This window comes from Hemitrygon akajei, chromosome 6, assembly GCF_048418815.1.
Source record: "Hemitrygon akajei chromosome 6, sHemAka1.3, whole genome shotgun sequence".
Classification (NCBI taxonomy): domain Eukaryota; kingdom Metazoa; phylum Chordata; class Chondrichthyes; order Myliobatiformes; family Dasyatidae; genus Hemitrygon; species Hemitrygon akajei.
In genome coordinates this window covers 126,378,843-126,391,743 of record NC_133129.1, presented here as the reverse complement: position 1 = coordinate 126,391,743, position 12,901 = coordinate 126,378,843, and the positions used below count along the sequence as shown (strand labels likewise).

Below are 12,901 nucleotides of genomic sequence, written 5' to 3'. Positions count from 1 at the left end.
AAACTGGAGTATTCATTCTGTTCATCCAGTTTTCTCTCAATGATTTTAGCCCCTCTTTGGGGATTAGAGTCAATATGTTTCATTAGCTCTACGGCAATGCACCCAAAAGACAATTCCTCATTTGTGACTCTTGTCAAGGAAGCCTTCTAAGCATTGGATCCTTCATACCAGGTGGTGATGCAACCAGTCAGAATGCTGTACATCACACATCTACAGAAATGGCAGGAGTCTCTGGTGACATATGAAATCTCTTTCAAACTCCTAATGAAATAGCAATGCTGGCATATGTTCTTCGTGATCAATGTGTTGGAAGCAGGACAGATGCTCAGAGATGTTGACAGTCAGGAACTTAAAGCTGCTCACCCTCTCCACCGTTGACCTCTCAATAAGGACTGATGCATGTTCTCCTACAATCCACAATCACTTCCTTGATAGTCAGAGCAACATGGCATGGATATTGGCCCTATGGTCAACCCAGTCCATTTTGGCCAACTTGTCCACCTCGTTATCACAATTTTCTGTGCTCAGCCCATATCTCTTCAAGCACTACCCGTTCCGCCTCTGGAGGCACTGTTCATTTTGTACAAACATCATTTTGTGCTTGTAAGCTATTTATGGCGTCATTCCTTGTGTGGGTTAATTTGGATTTTGATTTGCAGCAAACATGGTAGAAAGACATCCATCTCCATCCACTCTTTATTTGCCCTTGAAACACCAGCGTCTGCGAGTCTTAAGCATTCTTAATATTGGTAAACACTTAGTAGATATACTTTGAAGGAAGTATTAAGTTTATCATTCTCTACTATTAAGCTATCCTTGTACCAAGATTCACTCTAGTCCACAGCATAGCCATAAAATGTTGCATGTGTTTTATGACCTTGTTTAATGCTGAGCTTGAGATTAATTGATATTATTAGTATATTGATGTGCACAATTATTCTGTGTTGAATTTAATGTGTGTTTTACTTAACCTTCTACAGTTTCACAGAAGTTTTCTCATCAAAAACCTTGAAGAAAGTTTCTGGGCCTGAGTGATTTTTGAGAAGGTATTTAACTCCCAGCCTAGCTTTGGACACAATGCACTGCAAGACCTGTAGACTATCCCTCTATGTACCTATCCAAGTGCTTCTTAAATTAAACTATTGTACTTGCCTCAACCAATTCCTCTGGCAGCTGATTCCATATACTCATGACATTGTGTGGAAAAAGTTGCCCTTCAGGTCCCTTTTAAAAATTCCCCCATCACCATAAACCTATTTTCTTCCCACCCCACCATCTACCTTACCTTTGCGTATCATGATATAAATACTTCTACATGGCTACCACTTAGTCTCCAAAGTTCCAAGGAATAAAGCTTTAACATTGCCAACCTCTCCCTATAACTCAGGCACTCTGGTGCTGGCATCATCCTCTTAAATCTTTTCCAGTTTAAGCACATCTTTCCTGTAACAAGGTGATCAAAATAGTACTTCAAGTGTGACCTTATCAATGACTTACACAACAGTAAAACAATATCCCAACCTCTATACTCAGTGGCCTGACAGATGAAGAACAGCATGCTATATGCCTTTTACAGCACCCTGTTTACTTGTTGTGCCCTTGAAATCCCAGGTCTCTTTGTTCTATTACACTCCCTACTCTTCAAAGTATAAATCCTGAGCTGGTTTGACTTTCCAAAATGCATTACCTCATATTTATCTCTTATAAAATCACTTTCCCTTGGCCCACTTCCCTAACTGATTGAGATCCACCTGCAATCTTTTAATAACCTTTTTTTTTACCATCAACAATACCTCAATGCTATGACACACCACTAGTCACTGACCTCCATTTTGAGAAAAAACCTTCAACCACCAAAAATGTAATGAGTTGTAGTGAAGCTGAAAATTACTGCAGAGATGAAAGAATTTTTGAAGTGGAATAAAATCATATAATTCTTACACTGATGTAAGACATTCAGCTGTTAGCAACTCCAAGTACAAGACCAACAGTTACAATTTCCTGTGTTTTTTTTTGTTCTCCCACCTCCCTAATAATGATGGCAGAAGGATGTTAAATCTGTTACTTATATTTTTGCCTCAGTCATACTGAGAGTAGGTTATTATATGTTAAAGTGGATCAGTGGGTGCCTGACCATTTTCTTGCATGTGCAAATTCTGTCTAGATCACTGGCCCAAGATCACAGTCCTATTCATTTCCTTTTCTTCCAAGCGTATGGTTCTAAAGATATGTTAATATTCTCAGCACAGTCCAGTCATTGAATTACCAGCATATTGCAATCATTACTACTCCATTGGGTAGCTTGGTCATTGAAGAAGAAGAAAGCCCTTAACTCTGAGTGGAGTCATCGGGACACCGTTTTTTAGCAGGCTTTCTTGTTTTTATGAGGCCGAGTTGCTGGCTTGACTCTCAACCCAGCACAGATGGAAAGCGTGCAAGGGAGCAGGCTGGATTCGAACTCAGGAGCCTTCGCTGTGAGCTCCGGCGCTGATGCCACTATGCCACCAGCCAGCTATTGAGATTGATAACATTTTTGGTTTTATAAAATTTCTGCTTTTGGTATGAAATCATTCTATTGGCCTACCAATCAACCAAACCTGGCATTTATCTATTATTTACTTGCAGTCCTTCCACCAAAACATGCATCTATTTCTTAATATTTTGTTGTCTCTGCTTTCCTTCTTCAAGTACGTTCCACATTTTGATGTAAAGAGGTCCTTACATTTCCCATTCCCACCACAACTTCATCTTCATCTTTTGTAGCTCTGCAAGATCATTATTTTTCCAAAGCAAAAGAGAAAGCAAACATAAAATCCCAGTTAAACACAGGGGCTGCACTTCTGACAACAGAAATCATTTCCAGAAGGTGAAAAGATTAAAAGGAATTTCAGAATCAGTACCAGGTTTAATATCACTGGCATACGTCATGAAATTTGTCGATTTTGTGGCAGCAGTACAATGCAGTATGCTATATTAGAGGAAAAAACTATGATTTACCATAAGTAATAGTTAAATAAGTAGTGCAACAATAGAAATGAAAAAGTAGTGAGGTAGTGTTCATGGGTTCAATGTCCATTCAGAAATCGACTGGCAGAGGGGAAGAAGCTGTTCCTGAATTTAACAAAATAACCCAAATTTAGCAGCTGTCAATCATACAGACAGACAGACAGATAGACATACTTTATTGATCCCGAGGGAAATTGGGTTTTGTTACAGTTGCACCAACCAAGAATAGAGTAGAAATATAGCAAAATAAAAACCAGAAATAATTAAATAATAATAAGTAATTTATGCCAAGTGGAAATAAGTCCAGGACCAGCCTATTGGCTCGGAGTTTTCTGACACTCCGAGGGAGGAGTTGTAAAGTTTGATGGCCACAGGCAGGAATGACTTCCTATGATGTTCAGTGTTGCTTCTCGGTGGAATGAGTCTCAGTACAGTGATGATGTACTATTTTCTTAGAAGGAGAGACTGAAGGAATAGAAGAGATATTGATATAGATTGAAGGACCCTATATAAGTGTTCCCACTTTAGTCCTTGTATCACTCTTCATAAACTTTGAGACACAGTTTGTGGAGATGTAAATTTACAAAATGAGAACAGGACCAATAATTCAGTAACATTCTATTACAAAATAAATTCACATGTAGAGAACTATATTAAATTCAAATGTAGATAGAACCGTGCAGTACATCAAAACATTGTTTATCATTAAACAGAGACAACTATCCTGCAAAGTGAAAATGATATGCAAGAAATTATTACCTAGTTAATAATATTAGTTTATTGATCACTTTTTTCAAGATAAAAATAAATTAAAATAATTAGTCATTTGGTGCAGAATTGTCTTAGTATTCTATCAGAATTTCTGATTTACAATAGTAAAACTGTAGCTGAAGTTTCAGAAACAGAAACGGATACACATGATCAGTCACAATTTACTTCCCCTGGGTGGGAAAGTCTAAAACTCCAGGGTGTAGGTTTACATGTGAGCAGAAATATTTAAAGGGGAGCTGAGAGGTAATTATTTTTTATACAAAGTATTGTGGGCAAATGGATCAAGCTGCCAGAGGAAGTGGTTGAAACAGAAATAATTCCAATGTTTGAAAGACAATTTGACAGAAACATAGATAAGACAGGTTTAGAGGTATATGGGCCAAATACAGGCAACTGAAAATAGCTTAGGCAGCCACTTTGGTCAGCATTAATGAGTCAGACCACAGGACTCATTTCTCTGCTGTCTACCTCAATCAGTTACTCAAGTATTAAGAGCAAGCCACATCCCATGAATTAATTCAACTAAAATTATAACATTGGCTTGATATCAGAGACGATACAGTCAGACATGCAGTAGCTCTCAGGCAGTCCTTCTGAGATGAAGGTGACTTGTTCCTACTACAGTTCTATGGGTTCTGAATTGGAAGTCATGGTGAATTTCATTGGTGGTTACTGAAAAATGGCCCCTAAGATTTGGAAAGTGGTGTGTGGCTTCCAGGTTCCATCTTGCACCTTCATTGCCAGACAACAGTGTGGTTCAGTGGGTCCAGTTGGTAGGTACCTTTGTTTCATGGACATTTAGTACAAGTCCTATTCTCTGCATGCTTCAGTAAAAAAGTTACATATATATATCATCCTCAACACAGGAGATTTTCTAGGTGCAGGAAATCCAGAGCAACTCACACAAAATGCTGCAGGAACTCAGCAGATCTGGCAGCATCTATGCAGATGAATAAACAGTCAGCGTTTCAGGCTGGAATTCTTTATCAGGACGATGTAGATCTGCACACTGTGGCTCAATAACTGAGAGCAATTTTGGCTCTGGAGTGGGAACGGTGTAGGTTGAACAGTTTCCCGTGCATCCTGGTGATTAGTACCACTCAGCACAAGGCTTATTGGAGGTACATTTGCTCAAGGAAGATTGGAAGAGGTTTTGGGGTATTGATATGACCATACTTGACCCAAATCTATACTGAGATTAGGAGTATAGTCAACCTTTTGGTGTGTCATCATGCCACATATGTAGAATAGGGGCAAATTTCTGAGAGCAGGCAAATTGAAGAATTCTCTAAAAGCCTTCTCAAGTGATCAACTCAAAGACTTAAAGGATTTCACAAGTAAAAATGCCTTAGTGTACTTATTTAGGGCACTGGTGAGACCACCCCTGGAATACAATATACAGTTTTGGTCTCCTTACCTAAGAGAGTATATACTTGTCATAGAGGGAGTGCAGTGAAGATTCAGAAGACTGGTTGCTGGGATGATGGGGCCCATGAAGTGAGGTTGAAGGCTAAATCAGAGCTGACCTCATTATAACATACAACATTCTTAGAGGATAAAGAGTGTAGACACAGGGAGCATATTTTCCTTAGCTGAATTACTAGGCCATTTGAGACCAAGATGAGGAAACATTTCTTACACCTAAAGGGAGGGACGGTCAGTCTTTGGAATTCTCTAACCAGGAATGATGTAGAGGTGCACTCATCAATTTCAAAGCCGAGATTTCCAAGCATTAGATGAGGTATAGAAGGATAAAACAGAAAACAGTGTTGAGATAGTTCAGCTACGGTCTTGCTGAATAGAATTGGCACGTGGAGTCAAATAGCTTACTTATCTTCCTACTTTTATGCTTCAAACAGATTACAAACAGGAATAGTTATATCACTGGATAGTTTTTAATTGTTATCTTGCCCACCAGCTGCCTTTATCACCAGCAGATCAAATATAAAAAGCTTTGTTCTCAGAATGTCAAGATTTTCTGAATTTGGTTGATCTCAAATGTATCCTAACAGATTTTCCATGATGAATTCTTTTGAAACATGAAGAACTCACAGAATACTGAATTGAAACCAAAAGAAATAAAAACAGAATCCTTTTTCATGTTCACAAGAGATTCTGCAAAGGCTGGTAATCTTGATGAATGCACACAGTGCTGGAGGAACTCTGCAGGTCAGGCAGCTTTGACAGAAAGGAATAACAGTTGACACTTTGGGCTGAGACCCTTCATCAGTACTGCACAGGAAGGGGTAGATGCCAGAATAAGAAGGTGGGGGTAAGGGTGGGCACATGGTCAAAGAGTTGGAGAGCAGCAAAGGTCATAGAGGGGGAGCAGTGAGGAAGGATCCCATTGAGCTCCCACTGACGGGGAGATTTAACCTTCTTCAGGGTAGGCATACCTCAAAGAGAATTTGCAGTGGACTGGAGTAGCATTTGTCAAGTTGATTCCTTGTTTAAACCTCCTGGTTCTCTTCACTATCATTGCACCGAAACAAATGCTGCCATAACATTAAATTATAACACAAACTAAATATCTCTATTATATTGCATATTCGCTGTAAGATTCAACAAATCACACCACAGTCATAGCATTTTACACAACAGATGACCATTTCACTATTATGCTGCATTGGATCTCTGTGCAAATATCTCATGAATATGACAATATTTTGACAGTACAGTTCTTGCACCGTCTTGCATCCCTGCTCAGTTACATGTACAAAGGCAGGGATAAGGGTCAGCCCATACAGCTGTGTCAGCATGGGTACTAGAGGCTGTTAATATATATTGCGATACAGCAGATGGAAACAAAGGGCTACTTTTATGTTGGGGAACTCTTAAGTTTAAGCTCAAGTTTAATTGTCATTCAACCACATGTGAATACCCATGAATAAAGCCAAATGAAACAGCGTTCCTCCGGGATCAAGGTGCAAAACGCAGTACCAACAGTCATACACAGCACAAGGCACATATAGCACATTATAAAATAGCAGTAAACATACAATCACATAAAATTTATATATACTGTATAGCACAAGCCCCTGAGAGAGATGTCTAGTAAATTAATGACGCATGGGTATTGTTGGTACGAACAAGCAGATCCTAGTAATCCGCAGATGAATGCACGCATATATGCACGCAATTCAACTTGTCTTCCACTGAATGGACACAAGAGGGCAGCACTGAGTGGTGGGGGGTGGGGGGGCAGCCCTCAATCTATCATGGACGCCTCACCACACCACCTCCTGGACTACGGCAACAGGCAAGCCAGTGGCATGAGGCCAAGTCCTCGCTACAACTAAGGCCATGCAGCTCCCTTGCAGTCGGCCTTGCCACTAAACCAGTAAACTGGATTTGCAATATTTTACATTACCAATGTCCAACAGGGTCTTGCAATTACAAGACAATCACTTACTGTTCAACTGTCACACACTGTCTCCAACACCTTTGTGTAGCAGGCAGCAACACGGTCTGCACCAAGTGCAGTTCCTCTAGCTCCTCCATCAACGGGCAACATGCTGATGGGGAAGACCTGCAAAACCTAAGGTTCTTAATGTCCAGCATTGTCTTACAATCATAAAAAAGAGGTTTAAAAATGACAAAAGCACCTTTTGTTGGCCCCTCAGGGGCCTCTGTGTCTGAGTGCACCGCAATCTTAACAGAAGTGACATTGAAATGAAAGTAAAATGAAAAACCACATTAATACAGTGCATTTACATTCCTAGATTCATACTTAGATTCAAATATACAAACTCTGGATTAATACAATGCCCACAAAGAAACTGTTATGCAGAAATAGTCCATTTAGTCCAAATAGTTCATACCACTGCTTATGCTTCACAGAAGTTTCTTCCCGATCTGTTAACTTATTTTTCTATTCTTTCCAAATCAACATAATGGTCTAGTCTACCTTTAAATCTATATAATTCATCCAAATTAGCAAGATCCACATTTTAATTACTCTCTGCACAATAAATGTCTCCCAGATTCCCACCTGGATTATTAATGACTGTGTTCCAAGGTAATAATTTACAAACATTTGTGTAAACAGCAAGTTAGGAATAATTATCACATGAGACAGAATCAATCCATAATATTCTGATGTCATACCCATACAAGCTTCTTAAAATGTAGGACAGCATGAATGAACAATTATATCCTACTTAGTAGCTTTTGTTTTGATATGAAACCAGGAAAGTTGGTGTTTAATTACAGCATGTGCTTAACTTCCAATCAGTTTTAACTCAAAGCTATATTTTGCAAGCAATTTATAATGAAAATGACTCCACTCACTATGTTTCTAGAGACAAAAATGCATGGTCTTAAATTCACGCAGTGTAAACACACTTCGCATTATACAATTAATTCACCATCTGATTTACAGGCATTTTGCATCTGCACTTTGATTCATGTGTGAATTCCATTGTGTTCTATGTGTGCTGTACTCAATTCACCCAGTTTTCTTCACCTTGTGCTGCATTTGCAGGCCTAGAATTGAATGGTTGTGTAAACTCTACATCTACACTAAAACTGCACATAAATGGTATGATATTGTACATCTGTAACAGGTTTGTAGAGTCATAAAACACTACTACACAGAAATATGCTTTTTGGCCCACCTAGTCCAGGCCGAACTATTAATCTGCCTGGTTCCATTGACCTGCACTGAACAGTAGCCCTCCATAACTCTCCTATCCATGTACACATCCAAATTTCCTTTATCTAAATCGAACCCATATCCACAACTTCCACTGGCAGCTCATTCAACACTCTCATTGCCCACTGAGTGAAGAAATTCCTACTCATGATCACCTTTCACCCTTAACTCATGACCTCTAGTGTCAATGGAAAAAGCCTGTTTGCATTTACCCTATCTATACCATTCAGAATTGTGTCTATCAAATCTCCCCTCATTCTCCTTCACACTAGGAGATAAAGTCCTGTCCTATTCAACTTTTCCTTATAACTTAGGTCATCAAGTCCTGGCAACATCCTTGTAAATTTTCTCTACACTCTACAAATGGTAGGTAGATGGCCAAAACTGCACACAATACTCCAAATTAGGCCTCACCAATGTCTTATACAACTTCAGCATAACATCCCAACTCCTGTACTCAGTACTTTGTGCCAAAAGCTTTCTTTACGACCTTGTCTATCTGGGATGCCACTTTCAAGGATTCCTGGATCTCTATTCCCAGGGCCTTTGACCTTCTGTACTCCTTGGTGTCCTACCACTCACCGTGTCCCACCTTGATTTGTCCTCTAAAAGTACAACATCTTACTCTTGTCTGTATTAAAGTCTAACTTCAATTATTCCACCCATGTTTTTCAGCTGGTCCAGATCCCACTGCAATATTGATAGTCTTCCTCACTGTCCACTACACCCCCGTTCTTGGTGTCATCTACAAACTGATACTGATTTTGTCTGCTATTTCAAGTCTCAAATTATTTAATAAATTTAAACTTTTTAAGTTCAAATTCCAGTTTATTTTAAAGTTTAATTAGTATTAAAAAACATGAATATAGTCAAATGAAACATTGGGTGTCAGGGTGCAAAACACATTACCAATAGCACACTGCGTACTGCACATAGCACAAATAGCATATATAGTTACTATTTCAGAAAAAAATACAGTCACAAAGGAAAGAAAATGTCCTGCAGAGGTCCCCAAGTGGCAAGACTGTAGATTGTCCTGGTCCAGCATGTTCTTCCACTAAGCTAACACTGGAGGGCAGCACTGAGCAAACAGTGGAGTGCAGCATTGACGGGAGGGGCAAGGCCCCCCCAACCTAGCATTGATTCAGGAGCATTCAGCGGAGACCCTACCCTCTCCCACACTGCCTTGGCTCTCCTCCCATGATGGGATAATCCTGCAATACTTAGCGTTCTAAGTATCCAGGAGTGACTTGAATCGTAAAAAAATACTGCCAAGACGAACAAATACACCCTCAGTCATACATGTCATGATTCATCCAGGAAAACAGGCTGTAAACCTTGCTTTCATATGGACATTATTGCTCAAGTTACTACTACTGGTGAAGGGACAACAGAGAATTCTGCTGCTAGAACAATACATTGTGCAGGAGAAGAGCCATCAGATTTCCAACCAATACCATATCCAACTGCATTCCTGTTCTACACTCATCAATCTCAGCACCTAGAATTTCATTCTTCATAAAAATTGAAATATGGCCCCATTCCAGAAGGCAAACACCTGTTTAACATCTTGAAACATAATTGTGAACACAATGCGATCTTTCACGACCAAGGTAATTGAGACAATCTTAAATCTGTCCACTTTAGTTTTGAGTGTATAACGAGATTTCTTCCAGAGAATACTGACAAGCATTTCACAAAATAATCGGCACCACAAACCAAGAAATGCATCAAAGTTAACAAAGGAAATGACAGTGGGTATACATCCTGCACTGAATTACCTTGAGAAAAGGGAATTTTCATGAAAAGTAGTTGGCAAAGCTTTCAAGTTATAGGGCGAGGAAGAGCTGGGAATCATCTTCATCACAGTGGCAGAACACTCTGGTGATATTCGAAAGATATCTTATTGTAATGCTCCAGTAACTCTGGAAGTACCACTGATCAGTCTAATGACCAACAACCACCTTTCTTTCATGGCTGACTCTAGATCAGAACTGGAGGCAATACTTTTTAGATTGAGAAGCTGATGTCTGGGCACCAATTTGAATATGGGAGGAAGGAGTTTAAAACAATGCAGGAAAATACAAGGGGCAAGCTGAAATTTAACAACCCATGGATTCCAGGAGAAAAGTACCTGATGGGGTTAACGATTCCTCTTTAATACAAGTTATGGTGACTTCACAGAATTAAAAAAGATTTTGAACATGATGTAACGACCTGGGAAAGGTTTCCCTGCTAATGTAATGGTTTCTCTGTAGCGCTGTGTTTGGTTTATGATGTTATGCCCTCGGCCCCCTCCTTTGTGAGAATCGCAAGAGCCCTAGTCGAGGGGGGGTCAACTGACCCAAGAGAGAAAGAGACGTGCTGAATAGACACAGGAAAATGGGAGAGAGAGAGAGAGACGTGTGGAAGACCACGCTCTCCCAAGAAGCAGAATAAAGGCGACATTGACTATTGTCTCATGGAGACCACGTGAAAAGCCCTCGGGCAAAGTGGGCTGGTTGAGAGAGAGATCGCATTACCTGCAATGTGATTGACACCTGCGATCCCGTGAAGAAGTATAAAGGAGGGTCTGAGGGGGGGGGAACCCTCGGACGCACCCAGGGGACACCAAGGAAGCACGATACCGATTCCTGTGGGAGCGGGAAGCCATTTTGAAGGAAGCCACGTGCGTTAGATTCCAAATTTTGAATCTGTGGCTAGAACCAACGAAAGACTGCTTTTAACTAACAACGGGGAAGCCTGCTCCCCTGATTCCAAGGATTTGCTCTGCAAAGACAACGGGCAAGTGTTTATCCTTTCTAAATCATCTCTCTCTCTCTACAACGTGAAAACCCCAGTGGTTCCCAAAAGGGAAAAGCCTGCAAACTTCTGAGTGACTCTTTATATTTCAATTGGACTCAGTATTACCCCTAGACAACTATAGAGCTTATTTCTGATTGATTATTATTACACCGGTGTTTTAGATTGAGTTTTGACGATGTATACGATCTGAATGTTTTGTATTAACCATATGCTTGTGCCCTTTTTTGAATAAAACATTTGAAAATAGTAGCATCCGACTCAGCTGATCCCGCTATCTTTGCTGGTAAGTTACCTGGTTACGGGGTTACGTAACAATGACTCGAGATAACGGGGGCATTGCGCTGGCCAATGAGGGGAGACGTTTTCTTTCTTGTGTGCCCGAGGGAAGGTTTCATAGGCTTTTGTTCGGCGGAAGATGGAGAGTGAAGATGCCAGAACAGGGAAGTTGTAGTCTGCAGATGGTTGGACTTGGAATGAGGTCGGGGTTGCGGGTGGTGGGGTGGAATCGATGGAGAAAGAACAGATGGGAAAATAGTGAGCTCCAACGTTGTGCATGAGACTGTTTCATGAGAATGGGCCTTTTTTCTTGTTTGCTTTCTTTACTAACCCTATAGTCAAATTAAGAATTATAAAGCTCAATTGTTCAATTGCATATTGTGTACTGTTTGTTATTTCGTGGTTCTGATTTGTAACAGGGAACACATCACGCAGCATCCACCCAAACAAGGTTTCTTAAGTTTGCCCGGGCTGGAGGCTGTCTTGCCCTAGATTAAGCCGCCAGCCAAACCTGAGGGTTACAACTATATCATTGATAAGGTGAATAAATCATAAGTTACTTCTTGCTATTCCATTTTAAACCACTAAGAAGACCACATCCAAAGGAAACTTACACATTTAACAGGCAGGACAGACAAACTTCTTAACAACGGCAACAAAACTCTGAACTCTGATGTACCAAGATGTAATAGTGTCATGCTAACTGCTAGTCTACCATAGTGTCCCACAATGGTAGTGAAGCATTTGATAAGATTCCCTATTGTATGCTCATTCAGAAAGTCAGGAGGCATGGGATCCAGGGAACCTTGGCTGTGCGGATGCTGAACTGATTTGCCCAAAGAAGCAGAGGGGGATTTTAGAGAGCATTCTGCCTGGAGATCAGTGACCAGTGGTGTTTTCTGCATGGATCTGTTCTGTGACCCATGCGCTTGGTGATTTTTATAAATAACTTGGATGAGTAAGTGGAAGGGTGGGTTCGTAAGTTTGCAGATGGCATGAGGGTTGGTGGAGTTGTGGATAGTGTGGAGGGTTGTTGTTGGTTGCAGTGGGACAATGTTAAGATGCAGAGCTGGGCTGAGAAGTGGCAGATGGAGCTCAATCTGGAAAAATGTGATTCATTTTGGAAGATCAAATTTGAAGGCAGAATACAGGGTTATTGGCAGGATTTGTGGCAGTGTTGAGGAACAGAGGTATTCTACACCCATAGATCCTTCAAAATTGCCTAACAGGTTTGCTAAGAAGGCATATGGCAGTTTGGCCTTCGTTAGTTGGGGGATTGAGTTCAAGATCTGTGAAGTGATGTTGCAGCTCTATAAAACCCTGGTTAGATTGCATTTGGAATATTGTATTCAGTTCTGATCACCTCATTATGGGAAGTATGTGGAAGCT

At 40.4% G+C, this 12,901-nt stretch overlaps 1 protein-coding gene across 1 annotated transcript in view; it reads right to left on the bottom strand.

The window, feature by feature from the left end:
- The window catches only part of LOC140729448 (N-acetyl-beta-glucosaminyl-glycoprotein 4-beta-N-acetylgalactosaminyltransferase 1-like), an 813,083-nt gene that overhangs the window by 27,280 nt on the left and 772,902 nt on the right, over nt 1–12,901 (bottom strand). The window lies entirely within an intron of this gene.